The sequence below is a fragment of the Phaseolus vulgaris genome, chromosome 4 (assembly GCF_000499845.2).
Source record: "Phaseolus vulgaris cultivar G19833 chromosome 4, P. vulgaris v2.0, whole genome shotgun sequence".
Taxonomy (NCBI): domain Eukaryota; kingdom Viridiplantae; phylum Streptophyta; class Magnoliopsida; order Fabales; family Fabaceae; genus Phaseolus; species Phaseolus vulgaris.
The window spans coordinates 38720259-38735769 of NC_023756.2; the positions used below are offsets into that span (position 1 = coordinate 38720259).

The following is a 15511-nucleotide window of genomic DNA, read 5'->3' on the forward strand; positions in this document are numbered from 1 at the left end:
CACAACAAGAAAAACAAGGGTAATCTAGTGAAAATAAAGTTATTTTTTTCTTAAAGGAGTTGCGCGAACGCAAGCTCCACTGTCACAAATTATGACGTAGGCTCTGCCGTTTTTTACAGACCTTATTGCAGTACCCCTCCAATGTGAAATGAAAGTTATTGTCTTAGGCCATGGGCCTTCGTGATCAACCATAGACCCCGTCCAGGTAAGTTAGTGAAAATAAAGTTTTAGAATATACACAATTAAATCAAAAGAGAAAACCAAATTACATGATCAATTTCTCAATTATTCAATCTTCTTCAAATCCCAACAATAAAACAATCACATAGATCTCACATGGATCTACACATCCAAGATATTCAACAAACAACGCCTTCTGGAAGACGCGTATTAAGTAAGTCCTACCAGAGACTAACATCTAACCCAAAGATTATCAGCAAATCCAATAGAAAGGATCAGGGTAAGTTCAATACAACCCAAGTCGTGCATCTCATATGTCACGGTGTGCATGAACTCCCCCATTAGCTTCTCACCACCTGATATCTTAGTCTATGTCACTTAGATCATCAGTGAAGCTCAAACACCTCTATTACCACATAGGCATCAATACTTAATACACAACAAACATCAATCCATACATTATCCCAAATGTATGAATTCAATTCCATACCATTTTCATCATACAATATCATTTAAAACGCAATCCATAATATTCAAAATCCTATTTAACATAAAAAAAAAACACTTAAATACTAAACCATCAAAATCTAATATTTCTACAAGTTTAAATAATATATAAACAAGCAACACAATATATATACACACAACATCCCTCCAAGAGAAATTGAATATAGGGACCACGTCCTCTCCACATCCAGATCTTCTAGCCTAGGGTACTATTAAAAAATTAAAGTTAGCTTCCCTTACCTTAATTGTTTATTTTTCAAGCAACTAATAGAATTTTATTCCCCACAGGATAAGCTTCAAGATTTAAGGGCCTAATGCAAGTTATCCAAACAAAACATAAATTCAGTATGTAGTAGAATAAGTTGAGAGGATTACTCTTCTCTAATGATCCCACCAAGATTGATGACTAAATCCTAAGGAAAAATAGAGAACAAAAGATCTTTAGAGCAAAAATGAACTTACTCAGTTTTAAAATCTGATAGGATAGAAATGTTCCTTAACTCCTCAGCTACAACGTGGTACAATCAGATTCTAAAATAGATGAGGTATGGAGTGAGAAATGAAGAAAGAAGAGAGAAGGGAGGGATGGAGAGAGAAAGAAGAAAGAGGAAAAAATCATGGAGCACGAGGGCTTCTATGCACTTATATTACACTGTTACACAAAATACAAAAAATTAGAAAAAAATTTCCAAAAAAAAATATGAAAACTTATTTTGGAATCTAGAAAAATGTTTTAGAAATTCAAATCCAAAAAAGTATTCTGGAAAGGGGATTCTGGAATGTATTTTTATCCACGTCCCCATTTTATTTAAGGGTTTTTTTTGTCATTTCAATAAAATCGGGTTCAAATTTGATTGGGTGTAAGAAGTAATTATCTTTTCCTTTTAGTAAACCTTAAGTCTGGAACCAAGTTCTTTTGAATCTCAAAAATTTTCTGGTAGTTTCTTTCTGCATTCCCATAGTCTTCATATGAACGCCTTAAAACTTAAAGTGTGCACTTGTAATGAGGGGATTCTTGGTTTTGAAGTTGTGTTGTTGATGATTTTTTTTTGAATGTGTTTACATACTTCATGTTTGTGATGGTGTACGATAGTTGATATGAGTTGAATTTAGGATTACACATATTTTCATAAAATTTACTTGTATTAGGAGTTAATTTGACAATTATGGTGACAACTCAGTAACAATGTCACTGGACACAAACTTAACCAAGTGGTTAAATAAGTGTGAATATTCTCTTCAAAGAAGAAAGGGAAAAATACACACGTCATTTACTAATAAATTATATGTTGCAAAATGAAAAAAAGACAACACAATTATAGATAATGAATAAAGAAGATTAACAAGACAAAATAGAAGAGAATGAGACACTTAGATGGATGAAAAGGATTCAGTGGGGATGAAAACATCGAGGTAGTCATGCCACTTAGAGGAGGGATCCAAGATAAGTGAAGAGGAGTCACCACTTAAAGCCATCAAAGATAATTGAGTAAAGAAACTATGCTTGAGTGAAAACCTGTTTATAGATAAGTGCCATATAATTAGGAGAAGGAGGACAATTTGAAATTCAAATTATGCTAGCTTAACTCCTAAAAATGCACCACTAATTGTGGATCTAGAAGGGGTCATGATAAATGTCCTTTTTCAGTGAAATTTCATGCAATAAAGCTAGAAATTTATGGATTTTAATTATGATTAAGCTATGATTCAACCCTAATTTGAGAAGTTAGAATTCAATAAATATATTTTAGATATATGATTAAATTTTTTTTATCAACAACAAAATTAATAAATATAAAGAGGGGACACTTTAGGGGTGTCCCAACGCTACCAAGAAAGGGTCTAAAGCTAATACCCTTTCTTTCAAGGAAATCCTTTCGCCTAAACTCAATTGTCCTGAAACTGAGTAAAGGCTCCCAAGAACCTGTGCATACTATTTCACTTCTAAAAAAAACCATTTACACGTAATAAGCACCTTCCAACAGAGTGAACCAACCACTATAACCATATACATATGCAACATATGTGCCGACTTCTGGCTTCATCATATATATATATGGTAGAAGACGTGCAGAACACCAAAAGCCCCCACTATGTGATTACGTTGAAAGACCCTGGATTAGGCTCACTACTACCACCAATCATTCCACCTCCATGCCACCTCCAATTCCATGAAACATCAAAATCTATTCCGTAATAATGCCTCCTCCATAATTGACCAAAATCCTGGTAGACTCTTAGCAACGTCCAAACTCCTTAGGATTCTTCTAACACTGTAAAAAAAAAAAAACCTGCCAACCATATGATTAATGGAAATATTTAATCCCAATTTTGTGCTAATTTCAAGAATTGAAAGAAAGATGGAGCAAATGGCTAGAGGATAACTAGAGAGACTTGAGAAGATAGGAAAAAAGGCATGGGACAAGAAATAATTATCGCAAAGGCAAACTAATCTCGCCAAAGCAAAAGTTGTCCAGAATCCAGTACCTAATTTCGCTCATGCTCGCTTAGATACTCAAGACTCACTTTAGCGAGATCACTCCTGAGGCTAACTTACTCTACATACCACACTCACCTAGGAATCGTCCAAGCTTGCCCTGCTTTCACCCAAGTCTTGCTCAAGGCTTGCTTGAGCGAAGTTACTTCAGAGAATAGGGCTTTATGTCTTTATAATCTCGCTTGAGCGAGATATTACTCGCTTGAGCAAGATGTCAGTTAACACAAGACAAATTAGGTTAAATAAGGGCGTAAGACAGAGAGAAAAGGGAGGGAGGAACCCTAGAAAGCAGCCGTCAAGTAGAAACATTCTGGATCTTCTTCTTTTGCTTCCCCTCACCCTTTGGTGCATGTAAGGACTGCCATGAGTTCTAATTCCTTTCCTTTGGGATTGAATGTAATCGTTTCAAACTCATATGAATTTAGGTGATAATTATATATAATATTTTGTTCTTATTTGATATTTTTATTTACATTTTATGCTTAAAGCTTGAATTTTTGTTCTTGATTTAGATTTTTGAAATTGACTAAGAAGTATTTCTGATGATCTAACCTTAATGAAAATACTTGATGTGTTTTAATAATAGGAATAAATTATAATATATCAAATGCTTTATAACATCTTTTCTTAATGATAAGAACTTTTGCTAAATAGTTGAAGAATCAATGTTTAGAAGATGATCTTAATACTTTCATATTTTAGGAATCAATGTGAATGATTTTTGTTGTTGCATAAATATCATTTAAGTAAGAATGTTGTTTGTTTTTATTTACCAAAATACAAACAAATGAGAAAGATTAACTTCAATCCAAATTCTATCAATCAAATTCTTATAATAATTTATTCTGCTTTTTGATTAACTTATAAGAACATTTTATTGAAACAATATTCATATCTCTTGAATCAATTTATTGCACATATTTCAATATTTAGTGAGTTTTACACAGTAAAATTTTAAAAGAAATGTTCCTTGTGGGTTCAATATCCATTTTCTAAGACAAAATACTACTTTTGACTCGGTACACTTGCCAAACTAGGTCAATAGGTCACACTTTATACATTTAAGACAAACTATGTGGGTGACACATGTGATGCATTCTTGAAGCTAGGGTTTCATCCTCCTAAAGGCCACGAACAAGCCCAATTTATGCTATTTAACAGTACCCTGGCTCATTTTCTGGTGGTATGCTTTTAATGATCTTCTAAGGAATGGTGGGGCCTTGTGACCTAACTTGAGATGCTTGACCTAGCCTTGAATATGGTTTCATACTCCTGGACATCTTCTTGTAAGGTTGAGCTGGTTTAGATGGTGATGCTCCATTAATGGTTACATCAGTAGTGATGCTTGATGTGTAGAGTGGATATTGACTTCCCATATTTATGGTGAAATGAAGGTAGTGAAGATAAGTTTGTGATTTCGTTTTACAATTTTTATTTGGTTTTTGAATTTAGCTTCCAAATCATACAATTCAAAGACGTCCAAGATATTTGTGAGTTTAAGATAATCTAATATGGAATTGACTTTCGGATTGTGCAATCCAGAAGTCAAAACTAACTTCTAGGTTGCACATTTTGAAAATATAGTGGAAGATGTGGAAATGGTGTTTTGGTACCCATATTGTCATAAGACACGCTTTGGCAGATGACATGTACCTAGACGAATGTACCGAAAGAACATCAAAATTTACTCAAACAGTCTACTAGAATGGTGGTCTTCGTAAGGCATCCAAATGACCCCAACATGGTGATGACTTTTTACGGCATGTGCACCGCGTTGTCAGAAGTAATAATGTGTCCCTATGGACGGATTGAACCTAGAAGAAACAGTTGAATAATCAAGTAAAATATTCATTAAATATAAAACAAAATAATAAAAGTTTGTTGGAATTTGTTGTGATGACAATGATTAACAAGAAAACAAGTGATGACTTTTTACGGCAAGTGCACCACATTGTCAGAAGTAATATTTTGTCCTTAAAGACAAATATCGATCCCACAAGGAACAACTGAATGTTCAAGTAAAAGATTCGATAAATATAAAAAACAAAATAATAAAAGTTGGTTTGAGGATTATTATGATGGCAAGAATTAACAAGAAAATAATTCAAAGAGTTGTTGCTCCAATTGGAAAAATAGGGATTAGGTTTCATCTTTCTCACTCTCATGTATTTTGATTAACATGTTAATATTAAGTTCTTTGATTGAAATTGATGCCTGTAGAAAATTCATTTATATCGATTTCTCCCATATAAAATTCTTAAGAATGTTTCCTAAATATCAATTTCTTGCATATTTATAAAAAAAACTTAGAATCACACTCAGACGTTAATGGCAATTAACATTTCAAGTATATTTCTAGCACTCAAATATGTTAAGTATTATTGTTTAGGTCAGAACCTTAAAAATACGTCTTGGTCAGATTTAAGATTCTCAAACTGTCACAACAATTTAGAAGTAAAACAACAATACCAATAATCAATCAAGAAAAAAATATTAAATATCACCTTAATAGATAAGAGTTTGAACAAATTACTACCAATCTCAAATGGTAGAATTAGCCACGCATACTTCTAGCAACTTCCATTTTCCCAATTGGTTACAATTCATTCAATGGTGTTTTCCTCTCAATCTGACACACTAGGAGTGTGCCTTTAGCCCCCCTATTTAACCTAATTTGCTAGGGTTAGGTGACTTCATGCGTCACGCTTATGGGCTTAATGATAAAAATGTAAAAATAGTCCAATTAATCTGTAAGCAAAATAAAAACAGTAACAAATATAAACACCATAAAGAAATATAAACAAAAAATTAAGAACTATTAACAAAAAATAAAAATAGTTAGAATATTCACAATATTTAGGATTTTATACTAACAAACCAAGTTGTTCCTCGACAACGGTGCCAAAAACTAGATGACTTTTTACGACAAGTGCACCGCATTGTCTGGAGTAATAATGTGTCCCTATGGACGGATATCGAACCCATAAGAAACAGATGAATAATCAAGTAAAATATTCACTAAATATAAAACAAAATAATAAAATTTTGTTGGAATTTGTTATGACGACAATGATTAACAAGAAAAGAAGGCAAAATGTTGTTGCTTTAATTGGAAAAATAGGAATTGGGTTTCATCTTTCTCACTCTTTTGTATTTTGATTAGCATGGTAACATTATGTCCTTTAATTATATTGATGCCCATATAAAATTCATTTATATTGATTCCTCGCATATAAAATTATTAAGATGCTTCCTAAATATCGATTTCTTGCATATAAGTCATTGTAGCACAATCCCATCTTTGGCACAACATTTCTCATAAACCTCATGGAGTCAATTTAGCTTCATGTATGCACTATGACATTCCCTCATCCTTGTCACAACATCACCTATACTCATATCTAGCAACTCAACCAACATTGTTGTAGTTGCAATCAAACCTAACATGACATACGTGCGGAACTATCCCATAATAAGAATATGAAACAATGTCGACACATCGTTCAGGTGATCATCATCTCAGCAACAAGGTGGGAAATGTTGGTGTTTCGGTGCCTCCTCTACACAAAGCAAGATATTAACCCTTTATCAATTGTCTCCTAATTTTTTTTTGAACGACAATAACCTAGAGTTAAGCATCGCAAACACGATCTACCAATGATGGATCCTAAGTTTATTTAACTTTTAATCGTGGGAGATCAACTTCAATTCCCCTCGACCCTAACAGAAAAAGATGAGTGTTTGTAAAATATTACAATTAAGTGAAGTCCTTGTTTCTTACCTCATCCTCCCACAGTCTCATGGCAACATGATTAACATAGTTGACTAAAACAAATGTATCAACAGATCCTCCATAATTTGTCCTACTGATAAAGTCTTCTTGGAGGTGCATCCATTACATTAGCACCACTAGCATCAATAATTGGTTTGCGATCTCTACTAAGGGTGGCAATGCGGGCTGGCCCGCCCCGCATAGAATCTACGGGTTGATTTTTCTAGCCTTCCCCGCATAAGAAATATTTTTTTAAATAAAAATTTTGAATTTTTTTATTTAGATGCATTAGGTAAATGGTCTCTGAATTTTATTTTTACGAGACACACGTAGTAAGATGTTATTAAAAAATTTCGGAATGTGAAATATGTGGCTACATGAAGAAAATATGGGGGTGCATAAAAAAATCTCTACATTTTAAAGTTATGCAGGCCAACACCCACCCCCCCCCCCCCCTCCGTCCCGCACTTGGCCTGCGCGGGATGCGAGTTATGCGAGTTGGCCTGCCCCACTTTGCCACCCTTAATCTCTATACAAATTGATGTTGTGTCCTAATGGTATATGTACATATTAAAATATATTATATATTATAAAAATCATTTTGTCAAAAATCTAATACACTTAGTTTTCAAAAACAAAATATAGATTGCACAATCCAGAATGTATTTTCTAATATTGATTATTCTATTGTGCAATTTGGAATATATTTTTCAAAAATTGATTATTACACGACAATAAGCTTAAAAGATACTAAATTGGGGGAAGAATAAAGATTCTATGTCAACAAAGAAATTTCAGTTAATTTTTTTAACAAATTGTAGAAAGACAAAAGTTTCAATCTTAACATATAACATAATAAAATAATACTAAATTATACACTACTTTTTGAATAATTAGTATTAGTGAATAATTTTCTCATATCCATGTTATTATACATTATTGGTTTAGTTAAAAGGTACTACTTTTGTGATGGTAGGGTAGTAAAAATCTAACTGATAAGGATGAAATCAACATTTGGTTTTGGGATACCAACTTGTTGTAGGTGACATTAATTATTTTGTGACAAAGATCAAGTGGTTTGAATTACAATCAAAGAGTTTGTTTCTTAACAAGACCATTGTCGAGGGGAAGATTATTGTAGGGTTCATCAATTATTCGGTGGCGTAGGCTAGGTGGGCCAAGTAAAAAATTAATCGTGAAATTTGGGTTCCCATGCTAATGCAATCCTAACTTGGATCTTCATCTTTTTCTTCATTGTTTTGATTTGAATATCTTCTACTGATGTTGAAGACAATTGCGGAAGCATGGAGAATTGTAGAAATTTGGAAGAGATGAAAATTATGACGGTAAATCTAAGTGACGTTAGGTCAACACAAAGTGAAGTTAGGCCAACACTACTATGAGGAGTCTAGAAATTTTTCTACTAAGAAGACAACTCTAGAGAGAACTTTGAACAAGTAAAAGTGTCTCAATTGGACAACATTTCATTACTCGAATCAAAGTTAAAAATCATATACAAGAGACTTCTATTTATAGGAGAAAACTCTCCAAATCTCTCAAATGAGAGTGTGACAAGGGTCACCACCTTATTGGTGCAAATCCTCTCCATTGAGGAGAAAACATGTGGAACCTCATGCCTTCCTTGCTTATATTCCTCATTGCGCCCTTCTTTTACTATTTTACACTCTACCTTCTTTTCTATTTACATCCTTCTCTAGTTTGGCTCAAAATACAAGGCCCAAAACTTCTTAACTACTTTATACAGTTTTTACAAGGCTAAGAAGAAGAAAAAGACTTTACAATCTCTATAGTAAGTCTCGATTTTCGTCTACCTTCTTAGCCAAAAGTTTTGAGGTCGGATGGTTTTCACCGCACACTCTTAAGTAATAGCAAGAGTTGTACCCTGATTATTAGCTATAACTTTTGACCTAATGGTGAGCTTTCGATCCATCAATTGGTATTTAGAGCTGGAAATTGAGAGTTATTCAATTTTTTATATCCTAAAAGGCTAGTCATTCATAAACATTTGTATACGATGCATATCTAAACAAACCTCCTTTTTTTGTAGGAGAATCTGTTCCAACATGATGAGAAGACGAATCTCATAGAGGAGCTCATCGCCACTAGTCTCGAAGGTGACGAGGAGGTCGGGGTTGGTGGTTGACAAGGGCGAGGGAGTTGTTGACCTGTGCGACAATGATGAGACGGTTCTGTTCCAAGCCAGAGATGTCAGTGATTTCTATTAAGAAGTGGACTTTAAGCCTAACTCAATCCCATAAAACCGGCTCATGGGGTGAGGTTTGCACCCACATATATAAAATGAAATATTCTCATCTTTAGTCAATGTGGGATCTCCAACACACACCCCTCACGCCGAGACTGCCAACTCGTGCGTTGGACTATATATTATGAGTGGTCCGATAGCGGCCCGATAACGGGTGGCCTGATAAGCCCAACAAATACTCGCTAGGATAGGCTCGAAATGGCTCTGATACCATATTAAGAAATGGACTTTAAATGGCTAAGATACCGTGTTACGAAGTGGACTTTAAGCCTAACTCAACCCCATAAAACCGGCTCATGAGGTTGAGGTTTGCACCCACTTATATACAATGAATTGTCCTCATCTCTAGTTGATGTGGGATCTCCAACACACACCCCTCACGCCGAGAGTGACAGCAGCTCGTGCGTGGGATAACATATTATGAAGTGGACTTTAAGCCTAACTGAACCCCATAAAACCGGCTCATGGGGTGAGGTTTGCACTCACTTATATACAATGAAATATTCTCATCTTTAGTCGATGTGAGATCTCCAGCTCGTGCGTGAGACAACATATATTATGAGTGGTTCGACCCGATAGCGGGTGGCACGATAGGCCCAACAAACACTTGCTAGGATAGGCTTTAAATGGTTCTGATACCATATTAAGAAGTGGACTTTAAGTCTAACTCAACCCCATAAAACCGGCTCATGGGGTGAGGTTTGCACTCACTTATATATTATGGAAGACTCTAATCTCTAGTCGATGTGGGATCTCCAACAATTTCCTCAATGGTGGGAGGAGAGAAGCCTTCACAGATGAAGGAAGTGACGAGGAGAGTGTATTAGTACTTAAGGCTGAGGCGGTTGACAAAGATGTCAATGCGACCGATGATGTTGAGGATGTTGTATTAAGTAGGGAGGGGTTCCAGTGAAGGGCGAAAGGGTTGGTAAACTTGTTGCTGCAGTGACGATTAGGACTTCTTGAAGGATGAAGAATTGATCATGGAAGATTTGGTTGTTTGTTTAATGATTTGGTTGAACTGTTTCATTTTTTATTTGTTGTTTCGTTAGCAGTATGAACTACGTAATGAGATTATGGACTTTGGCTATCCTTAGTACACTAAGCTACAAATTCTTAATGAGTTTATCAAAATTGATACTTATAGAATAGAAGTTACATAGAGACCTCCCATGGTGTGACTAATGTTGTGTCTTGGCACAACGAATGGATAAACTATAAGAAAACGTTGTAGTCATTACAAAATTAAAGAATCAGAAGCTTTTTTAATGGACAAATAATTGTATTTGATGTTGTTAAGGCGTTGAAGATGAGAACATAGTTGAGGTTGGCTTTGTACTTTCCTTGATATCTATAGATTTTTTGACATTTGTTATTAATTGATTAGTGTTTCTACTATTACCTAATTGATGTTTCTACTACCTAATGTGCTTATCTCAGTTTTCTAGTTTTCCACTTGTTTTTGATGTTCTGTCTACTCATGTGTGCATGATATAGTATATAATATATGTGTGGGGTCATTGTTTAGGACTAAAGAGGTACATTAGGGATTAGAGAACCAAGCCTAAACTTAGTTCTTATTGAATATTTTCTTAAAACTATCTTTGATTTATGTGTAGGTAAATTTTGAAGAATATAAATGAAATTAGCTATGAGGACGTGCAGTTTGTTTGTTTTTTTTTTTTTATCAGCAATGAATAAATAAAATTAAACGAGATACTTCAGGGGTATCCCAACCCATATACAGAAACCACAAAAGGACTTCCTATCTTTCCTTTATGGTTGGAACAAGACGTGCAGTTTGTTGTTTACTGTTTTTTTACTTTGTATTGATTATGCAAACTTAGTTTGAGAATGGTGGAGATTAAAGATAAGAAATAAGAGGGTATTGGGAAAGGAAGGAGTCTATTTCAACAATAATTTGAGTGGTGTGAAAAAGAGTAAGTATGTAGTAGCCAGTTCACACCTTCTCATTTCTTTCTTAGCAACGCAACAATATACAATTTCCACCTTTCTTAACAAAACTACTTCATAGTTGCACAAGATAACAGTGAAGTCGAACCAAAACTTTGTTTTATAATTTAAAATTTAACTTAATTTTCAAACTTTAAACATTGTCATTAAGGTTTTTCTTGGGATGGGGTGTATATGGGATTTCAATTTCAAAAAATGAATTGAACCATAGTAGTCAATAGTGAAATGACCTCTACACAATAATATTTTTTATATATTAAATAATTAATCATATATATGTATACTGTTGACATAAAATTCTACAATTGTAATAGAAGTAAAAATAATAAGATTTGGATTAGAAGATGATAATTAATTATTCCTATTTGGGAAACTTGTATTTAACTTTTATTGATTTTCACTTTTATATTTTGTTTTGTTTTCAGATTGGCAGTAATATGTCTTTCTCAATAATTTAACACCTTTTTGTTAACGTGGTCTTTTTTTTGAAGTGAGTTTCGTGTAGAAGGTATAAGAAGTCATTAGAAGAAATTTTTTATTTACCAACAAAAAAAAATTATCGACGAAATTCTATTTGTCGCTAATCTTTTTATTATCGACTAAATTATTGACAGACAGTATCATCGACGAATTTTTGTCCGTTGATATTAAAGTATGTGAAAAAAATTAAACAATAATCAATATTTGTTGGTAATTGAATACAAGCACAATCCGTTAGTAAATTTCATCCATAAATTTAATAATATTAATAATAATAATAATAATAATAATAACTATAATAATATTAATGATTACAATAATAATAACATTAATTTTAATAATATTAATAATAATTACAAAAATAAAAACATTTCTAAAAATTACAATAATAATAATTACAAGAATAATAATAATAATTAAAAATAATAATAATTACAATAATATTAATATTAATAATTATAATTACAATAAAAATAATAATAATAATAATAACATTAATATCAATAATAATATTATTAAATATTAATAATATTAGTACTAATATTAATAATAATAATAATACAAAATCTTCAAAATTTGTGCATAACATAGTCAATTATACAGTAAATATATTGTTACGATTTTTTGAATCTCTGCACCTATAATGAATTTTCTTTGCTTTGTGTGAAAGTAATGCTACTTAATGGTTTCTATTCACCTCATTACCTTCATTTGTTGTATGTGTTCATATTTTTGTTATAAAACCCCCCTTTTTTTTTCTCTCAAAGCTCACTCTTCATTCAAAATCTATTCATATTTCATTTTGCTATCATGACTATCTTTTCCCTCATTTTTATATCACATCCTTTGATAGGTCTAAGAGAGTGAAGCACTCAATCGGTTCATTCTTAACGTCTCTTTCTTTTCTGAACTTGTTTTTATTTTCTTTTAAGATTGTGGGTCTATCTAATTGTAATACTCCTATTCATAGCAAAATTTGTCATGATTGCACTCCTTGGACTCTAACTTTTGCAATTAATTGAAATTTTGATTATTACTTTTTAGGAAACAAAAGGATAAATCCACCAAGTAATTGTAAAACGTAATTAAGTTAATTACACATGGAACATTCTTAATGGAGTAGAAGAAAAGGGAATCTAATCAAATTTATCATTTTTATTAAATTCGTCATGTCAAGATCAACAATAACTAAGGATAAAACTTATCTGGATTAACAAATCTTGTGAGACCATGTATGGTCTTATACCTATTTAATTGGTCTAAGTCTTTGTGTAATTTTCTTCAAACCTTTAGATAAAGTGATACACTTTATTAAGATAATTATTTCGTTGTGTGTTTCATGCAAGCTTCATTTCATCAAAGCAGTTCGTATAAGTATTTTACAAAGTTCTTCAATGTGTCAAATAATTTTTTTGAATTTGTTTGCCTTATATAATATTAGACTAAGTATGTCTGACAAAGATTAAGTTCATTTATCCTTCAAAGTTTGTTAGATGAAGATTCAAACATGTCCTTTAGCATGTTCACATAATTTTTTTTTTATTTAACATATATTATTGACTTAAACATAAAGCATTTACAATAGAATATCCAAATTATTTAATAGTAGTAATATTCTTTAAAACATTATAAAGAAAAATTATTTCACAAGTCTAAGATGTTACATTTCATAAATGCATAAATATAATCCAAATTCATATTCAATTAAATTTTTAAATCTAACTCATTCATTAAGTTAATCAATTATAGCTTCTCTTACTTAAAATAACTTGCACATGTAATAACATAGGATTATTGAAGAGCACAAAATTATAAACTTTCTATTTGAAATATGTTGGAGTATATCTGATCCTCCTACATGATTATAAAAAAATTATTAAATAATAACTAAATTTAAAAATAAAAAATAATTAGTTATTATATTAACTAAATTAGATATTATAAAAATTAAAAAATTATTAGTTTATAAAGTAGTTTCTATTATTAATAAAAAATTATAAAATAATTTTTAAATTGGTATTTAAAATAGCTACTAAGGTTTTATCTACTAATTACTTATATTCTAAGTTAGTCTCTAAAATAATAAAATACCAATTTAAAAACTATTTATAAATTTTTATTGATGATAAAAACTACTTTAAATACTTATATTAATTATTTTAATCTCTAAAATTATAGTGAAATGCGATTTTGAAAGAATGAAAATTGGAGTGAGAAACTTACAAAGATAGATGAAGAGAAAAATTACTTAGAAGAAGTTTTCTTTTTAAAAAGAAAGAAAAAATAATAATACGCCTAACCCATTAAATCTTACACAAATAATGTCACCAGTAACTAAATTCAAAGCAAAAATATTTGTAGAGTCAAAAACATAATATTAGATTAAAAAATAATATAATATATTTATAAAGACTAAATTTAAAAAAACTGATATAGTTATGACCTAATTAATAAAACACATATACATGGACTAAAAATATAAAATAAAATATTTACCAAAACTAAAGTAAAAAGTGACATATTTTTAAAAAAAGATGTTTAAGCTGCTTAAATTTGTATATTTTCAAAAATCATAAACATTGATTAAAGTTACTCAAAGCTTGTTTAGAGAAGTTTCTCCGTAAACCTTATATAGGAAAAAAAATGAATATAATTTCTCTTTTAAGTAAAATTAATTTATATAAATTAAAAATTAAAAAAAAAGAAAATATGATTGAGTGGTTATATGAAGAAGGTAAAACGTAAAATCTCATTTTTTCTCTTCTAGAAAAAGTTTATAAAGAAGTTGATTATAGATATACATACGAATTTTGCCCTAAAATGGATTTACTTACTTACTCTTATACTTCAAATTTAAAATTTGTGGTTTATTTCCATGCATATTCTTTAAAACACTTACATATTTGGTGTTGTGTGTGTCTACATATGAATAGCTATATATTGGTTTACAAATGAAGCAAACCAAACAAAACTATGAATGTGAAATTTTGAATATCCCTTTTATGTACTTGTTTATTCCTTAGGACACATGAGGAATTTGAGAAAGTAGAAACAAGTTGTATTTTATGTAAAATGTTGTTGGTAGACATGAAAAGAAGAGTAAGAAAACAGGCTATCATATCAACTAAAAGGCTATGTGACCAAATGCGCACACCCTATCATATCAACCAAAAGGATATATGACTCATGCCACAAGGTCCAGTTTCCAACATGCTAACGTTCGATTAATTCTCACCATTAACATCCATTTTTTTTCCAAACACATGCTCTAAAGTCATTTGTCTCTCTAAGAACATGGCCAACACAGGAATCCATGGTTGCTGTAGTAAGATACTGGTGTCTGCTATGATAGATGAAAGTGATGAGACGTGATATCAACTACACCATACTTACACAATAGACTTAGGTTATCATTGACTAGCTAAGTAAAACATTTACTTAATGACTTTTCCAAATTTACTTAATGACTTTTCAAGCTTTCGAAGTTTCGGGATGAGGTTGGTATTCAATGCTTCATCCATAATTTTCTCCCTATCAGTATTTAAAGGGTTGTAACTGTAAAATCGAGGTTTTCGGTTTTTCTTATATTTATCACCTCTTTCGAGTGTGTGTCGGTCATTTCGTTCTTTTTCTTTTTCTTTATCTTTCTTTTTTCCTTTATCTTCATCATTCTCTGCTTGAACATGATTGTGATAATCACGGAATTCTTCAACTTCTATGAACTTTTTCGCTCGCTACCTCAATTCATCTAAGTTAGCTGCTGGTTTATTGAATAAGTTGTCAGTGAACGATCCTGACTGTAGTATTGGCACCAAGT

General features: G+C 31.6%; 1 non-coding gene across 1 annotated transcript; it reads right to left on the minus strand.

Moving 5' to 3' along the window:
- Positions 1-53: 53 nt before the first annotated feature.
- LOC137838926 (U1 spliceosomal RNA) lies at positions 54-213 on the minus strand. Its single transcript, XR_011085567.1, has one exon. It is a non-coding gene; the product is annotated as a U1 spliceosomal RNA (small nuclear RNA).
- Positions 214-15511: the final 15298 nt, after the last annotated feature.